The sequence below is a fragment of the Sinocyclocheilus grahami genome, unplaced genomic scaffold (genome assembly GCF_001515645.1).
Source record: "Sinocyclocheilus grahami isolate Dianchi unplaced genomic scaffold, SAMN03320097.WGS_v1.1 scaffold262.1, whole genome shotgun sequence".
Classification (NCBI taxonomy): domain Eukaryota; kingdom Metazoa; phylum Chordata; class Actinopteri; order Cypriniformes; family Cyprinidae; genus Sinocyclocheilus; species Sinocyclocheilus grahami.
Window position 1 is genome coordinate 252,815 of NW_015505441.1, and position 7,063 is coordinate 259,877.

The 7,063-nt window shown below is 39.5% G+C and overlaps 1 protein-coding gene across 1 annotated transcript in view; it reads right to left on the reverse strand.

Moving 5' to 3' along the window:
• Window positions 1-7,063, reverse strand: part of LOC107599174 (NADH dehydrogenase [ubiquinone] iron-sulfur protein 4, mitochondrial-like) — a 21,430-nt gene that overhangs the window by 11,321 nt on the left and 3,046 nt on the right. The window lies entirely within an intron of this gene.

The following is a 7,063-nucleotide window of genomic DNA, read 5'->3' on the forward strand; positions in this document are numbered from 1 at the left end:
GCAGGTGCTTTTTAAATCACATTAAGTCAATGTAATTTTAAGGTAAAATAAAAAATATTAATCCTATAGCCTACAGAACTGACGTTTACTTCTGGCTTTTCAAAAGTGCATGCGAGTTCTTCTTTACAAAAAGAAGCATTTCAGCTTTGTCGCAAGTTAGTCTGTTTCGTTTCTCATCCAACACGTGAGAAGCTGATCTGAACAAATGTTCACTGTCTACGCTTGTGCAGGGCATGGACAGGTAACGTTACACTCGCGCAACTTCAGCGAGTGCAGGAAAGCGGCTCTTATTTGTGTGCCAGAACACCAACGGCTGTTCGCTTCTTGGTATCTGTGCCTCAGACAGGTAGCTCTGCATTTCCATCGTGCATCGCCAACAGTGAGCTTGCTCTGCGTGGTATTTTTTCTGCTGGCGCCTCGGTGCACACTTCCGGAAAAATCGGACTAAAAAAAATTAAAAAAAACGGTTGCCGATCGCGCATCATAAGCAAAAACCAGCCGGTTCCGATTTATGGCCGGTCAACCGGTGCATCCCTAGTTTCAACGTGACGACTTTAGTGAACGGGGGAAAAAGATGTTAGACTTCGTAATGAGCAAGACTTATAAAACTTTGTCAAAGATGACTTTAATCGCTAGCTCTGATCCACACCAGTAACTTCGTGGCAACAAAGATTAAGCAAAATGTCAGAACTTTCCATGATGTGCATCTAACCTTAGTATCAAATTCAGTTGGCTTGAGCATTTAAATGGCAAATATCTCAACATGAAAATGAATCTTTTTGTTGAAAATGTTCAGCGCAAAGGGGCCTTGTTCAAAGACGCTGCTGAGCAGAATGACTATTAGTCTAAATAACAGTATGGGTGTAACGATACACCGATGTCACGGTTCGGTATGTGCCTCGGTTCGGGGGTCACGGTTCGGTACAATTTCGGTACAACAGGAAAAAACAACAAATCTACTATGCTAGGTTTCTTTTCATTTATTTTGAACAGACAGTAATAGAAATGTAAACATTTTTCCACCTAGATGTGAAAATACAAAATATTATAATCAATTATAATGTTATAAATATAAAATCTGCAGTACATATATACATAAGAGGAATAAATACTTGAAATATATGAGTTAGTTAACAGGGGGAAAAACAGGGAAAAAACAGTGCGACACGTAACGTAGCCTATATATGCTGAGTTTCAGTTCATTTTTGTGACGCGCTTAATTTGTTCACAGAAAGGAAACTCAAATGGCAGAAAGCGACATCCTATTCGTTTTCCTTATTTTACAATAGCACAATGTTTTGCTTTCATTGTGAGTGTACACAAATAAAAGTAGACCTTATACAGTGATGCATTATTCTGCTGGTATAAGGAAACAGTTGAAGTGATTGCGCCAGCGCGCGCACACACACACAAAAAAACATATCAGTTCCAGCATTGCTAACTTGACAGCGCAGTTAGTACTTTATCAAAATAAAATACAGTGAAACAAACATCAGCGCGCCCGCCTCTGTGTCACCATTGGAACGCGACTGAAGTACAAAGACTATAATTTACATAATAAATAATAGTTTAACATTCAAATACATCGCAAATATGGAAATATTATGGAATATTTGGATTTGTGCCGAATGACAGAGGTAGGATACACGAGCACAAAGCTCCATTTTGCAAACAGTTGAGTGCGCAAGCCTTTAAAGGGTTAGTTCACCCAAAAATGAAAATTCTGTCATTAACTACTTACCCACATGTCGTTCTAAACCCATAAGACCTCCGCTGATACGTTGTTTTCGTTCAAATCAAAGAGTAAACAACTTATTTCTACATGTTCAGTGGATATTCTCCAAAATGGCACCAGGGTGACGCGGAGGAGATTCATTTTTGAATAAAGTCATTATTTTTGTTTTCTTTGCATACAAAGAGTATTCTTGTAGCTTCGTAAAATTTCGGTTGAACCCCTGATGTCACATGGATTAGTTTACTGATCTCCTGGACTGGTTTCTGGACCTTGATCGGGGTAATTACATTGCTGTCTATGGGAGGGTCAGAGAGCTCTCAGAATTAATCAAAAATATCTTAATTTGTGTTCCGAAGATGAACGGAGGTCTTACGGGTTTAGAACGACATGAGGGTGAGTCATTAATGACAGAATTTAAATTTTTGGGTGAACTATCCCTTTAAAGTATACTCCTTTGTCAGTGGGAGACGCGTTCAGAAATCAGCACATGGTCACTGTCTAGTGGGCTTTGTTTTCAAGTGCGCAACTCATGGCATTCGCTGTTCGCGGTTATCAAACAGCGTTGCATTACTGTGGGCGCCACCTTCTGGATTGAGGGTGAATTGCCTGTATTCGTTGTAAGGCCTCATGCACCGAACAAGGATGTCCATACCGTGACGGTTTGGTACGAATACATGTATCGTTACACCCCTACTAAACAGACATGGGAGACTTAATTTCAATGTCTGATGAACACACATATACAATTCTGGTTGAGAACTGATGAAGAAAAATATTATGATTATTAATAAATAATATAATATTACATAATTAGTTGTTCCTTATCTACCCTTCCTTCAGGCCGAATAAGATCTTAAAATATTTTTTGGTAATACTGAAAAAAAAAAACTTGCCATTGTCCCGCAAAATAAGAGGGGAAAAAAATGAAAGACGAAAAAAAAGTAGTCTAGACTTAGTCTTGCTTGCATACATTAGGACAACAAAAACTACGAGGGTGATCTACGCAACAGACAAATGCACAATGGCCCATAGACAAAGCGAGCGACTGTGCCTTAAATATGGTGCTTCAAGAATTTTTTTTTTTTAAATAGGCCAGAGAGAGATCACAAAGGAAAACACTGCACTTTTCTCCTTGCATGTACAGGAAGCAAAATGAGAACTATGAAGTTTGACACTATTCACAGAGCCCTTCAATACCTGTATGTGCAGACAGAATGCCAGGCTTAAGAGCGAGGGAGAAAAGACTGGCAAAGTCTCAATCACGTGAAACCGTGTCTATATTTCTGACACCTCTGGCTCCTCAGTGAATAAAGAGCATGGGAGCCCTTTCAGAGCAGCAGACTGTGGGGCCGACTGCTTGAATGAGCCCTGCGTGCAGCTTGGTAGAGCCAAGTGTGGCCGACAACACCGATACCGAAGTGTAAACAAGTAAGAATTTACCATGCAAGCAGAACTACAAGAAATGTTTTTTGCCGCTTTGTGAGTTCTGAATGCAATCAATCTTAAATTGTGCTTGCGCAAACATTAAATGAATAAAATGGCCATTTTTCATTTTTGAAGTAACCTTTCAGAAGAGGTTTCTTGACGGTTTTGCGCAAACACTTTGATATTCAGACATGGACTACTGATCTGTGTCGCCACACACATTCAACAGCAGATTCATACAATGTCTGATGGCATCTGTCTGCTGTTTCTGATTAGAAAGGGAAAAACACCAATGACTCGTAGTGTACATGTGTGGCCTACTGGCTTGTTTTAATATCAGACAGACAATAATACATAAAAATGTGGATGGAAAAGTTATTGGAAGGTTACAGGTGGAACCTCTCAAGGACTTCTGAAGGCTGTAGTGTCCATACATGTATATCAATCCAGTTTTCATTTCAGCATATGGAATAATAATACTACTCCATCACTGTTCCAGTACAACCCCTTCAGAATCACTTTAGCTGAATTCACATGATGATTAATAAAGGAGAAAATAGAGAGAAAATAAGAGCAGAAATAATTAATGACAGAATCTGCTCAGAGACATTGAGAACTACAGACATAAAGGTGACTTGGAAAGACATTACAGGTTGGTGTCCACATACATGCAAATGCACTTTCGGGGTAAAAAAACATTTGTGACCAATGAGAGATGATCCATATGATAAACCGAGGCAGGCTAGTAACAAACATCTAATGTGGATTCACTCTCCAAACCAGAACGTGGTGAAAATGATCTTTGTGGATCAGCTGACTTCTTCAGTGTTTAGACAGAACTGTCTTCCAGCCAAAAAAATCTTTCAATGGCAGAATAGGGCGGATGAAGAGAAAGCAGTGGACTATTCTGACGGTGTCTTTCATACTTTTCTGGACCTTGACAGTGTAATTTACTTGGCAGTCAATGGGTCAGTCACAAGCCTCCCGGTTTTAATCCAAAATATCTTAAATTGTGTTCCGAAGATGAACGAAGCTTTTACGGGTTTGGAACGACATGGGGGGGTAAGTGATTAATGACAAAATTTTAATTTTGGGGTGGAGTAACCCTTTAAATACCGACAAGCTGCACAAAACCACTATCATATTTTGCACATGTTTTGCGCAGCTTGTCGGTGAACAACGGCTCTGTGTAGTTAATGCTGCTCCATGTGAAAGCCCGCACGTGATGGAGATTTACCGCTGATTACAGAATGGCTTTACTGACAAGATGCGCATTAAATATCTCATGCGATTTATCGTGCAGCCCTACAGGAAACCCCTTCAGACAATTTTTATTCATTTCTGTCACGAATCATGGAAAGTAATGAATTACCAACTTTATAAACAAAACACCAATTACAACTATTACAAAAATAATAAATGAGTCTCACCTCAAATATAATTATTATTAGAGACCAATCAGCTACAGTATTAGAATATGAGCAGCAGGGAAAAATGTACTGAGCCCATTTGGAAGAGCAGAGTGTGAGGAAATGAAGTGAGGAACACAGCTGTGCACTCTACAGCCAGTGCAAGTCTCCTTCCTCTGCTACACAAAGGTGCTGTCGGGCACTTTAAAGGTTACTTTTTCAAGTGTTAAGCAAATGAAATACCGTTTAGCAACTAATAGACAAAGCCTCTTGTCAGATCCTCTTCAAAGAGCCATGTCCTTTGACCAACTTGCCGGCCTTGGTTTTGGGGGTTTTTTTCCGGACAAGCACCTGGTATGAAGGGACAACTAGACAAAACAGACACTTGAGATGAACGCTGAAGGGAAAGAGGGGGAAGGGGGAGGAGGATCTTGAATTCAGTCTACCTCGGAGCTCACCGGCACAATGATACATGTTTGACAGCTACTTCAACATGTTCATTCAATTTACAGCTCTGGCTAGACAGAATGCCTCTTGCTTGCAATTAGGTATAATTTCACTGCTGTTTACATTTCTTTTCGTACGCAGGACGGTTTGCAAAAACATTTCAATATACATGCAAATATAGCACTTTCAATAAATGGCTGTGTAATTTCTACATTAGTAGGAGCAGCAATCGAAATAGCAAAATAATGACATAATCAAACAGGTTTTCTGAACACTATCCCCCATCTGACACCAGACTCCTTGCTAAACTCACACCATTGGTTGAGCCACTGTTGCGGTGTTGGGCTGATCAGGATGCTCAAACAAACAAGGCAATGTTTCATAGCACCAGAGCCATACTGATTGTGCTTTTTAGGGAAATACAAAAGGATTTATAAATGTCTCTTGATAATAGGAGACATTATTTTTACAATAAAAAATTGTGTACCAAAAATGAGCCTCATAAAGGGGTTTCACAAGCAGCTATAAGGTCCTCTTGCAGTTCATTCAGAAAGCTCTGGGTATATGAGCTTGTGCACGGCTCAAACATTCCGTGTGAAGCTCTGTGTCACTGGCCAGCCATGCAGGCTTTCTTGTGGCCCAGCATGCTTAATCAAACTGTAATTACTAACAAAAGCAAGTCAGCGCAGGCACCAGAGGGAGAAAGCGCCCAGACTCCACCACAATCACGCAGGACCTTAATTACCGTCATTTGCAATGCCACACATTTGACTGCATTGCAAAGTGGCACATTTGCAAGCCCTTTACTAGAGCTCGAGATTTTCTTTATTTTTCTCCTTTTCAAAATTATATGTTCGAAAATAATTCAAGACTGCTATTATAAATTCATTTTCTAAGCCACTTGAAATCATAGAATAATTCATTTCAAAACGTATGCACATCCATAACAAAAAAATTATCAAAGCGGTAACTGACATAACTGAAATCATAAAATTCATAAAAAAACTGAGCCTTGATTTTGCAAAAAATAAATAAAAAATTGTAATGCCTTTATGTATTTTATTGCTGATTTTAGTCAAGTATATTAAATGCATGCAGTTACTCAAACACTTTTAAAAAATTAAATTTTGTGGCCATACAATGCACCATCTAATTTGATTTGAGATATAACCAAAACCTGAAAGCTTTTTTTTTTTAAACTAAAACTGTCTGTTCTGAATTCAATGCTCTTTGTGATGCTTTCATCCTTCCACATTCTTCCTGGTCAACACATCTCCATGTTTCAGTGGTAATTTACAGGCTAAGCCATGAAAATTAGAGATCCAAAGAAATGTCTTGTAGAATTTATTCAGGGTCAAATAGAAAAACACACCCAGGCGACCCAAAATAAATTCTACAAGACATTCTGAGATGTCAAGACCACTGAGTACATGCACATCATCTTCTCAAAGCACTTCTGCAGGAATATCCCTAACTTGTTTAGACGATACTGTAGTCATATACTTTACATATGATCTACATGCCATAAATATTCACAAGTTAAATTGTTTTTTTCCCCTGCAATCTTGTGTAAGAGTTACATTACCACTACTGCAAACTGTCTGATAACATCTACAACAAACATGAAAAACTCATATAAGAAGGCTCTCTAAAATGTCTTGAATAAGACAGGTAGTCCTTGCCACATATCTCGCTCAATGGGCACTGCTCTCCTGAGAACAACAATGAAAGCTCTGTGGCCAATTATAAAAGGACAGCCGCCGTCTTCCTGCGAGTCTGCTACTGTCAGACTGCCCCCCCCCTTTTCTTTCAATCCCCTCTTTTTGGGGGCCCTTTTGCAGCTTTACTTTAGAGTGGCCCCTACTATTAAATGAGAGTCCTCAACCAGGCGGGGTGTACTTGCCCGCTCAGACACAATCAGAGATAGTCTGAGTCCACCCAAACATCCCACTCTGCCAAACCCGGCCCACACATTCAAGCCAGCTGAGTGTCTGAAGTCTCATAGGTAAACAAGATCATTATTGTCTCACAAGGACATGGAAGGAAA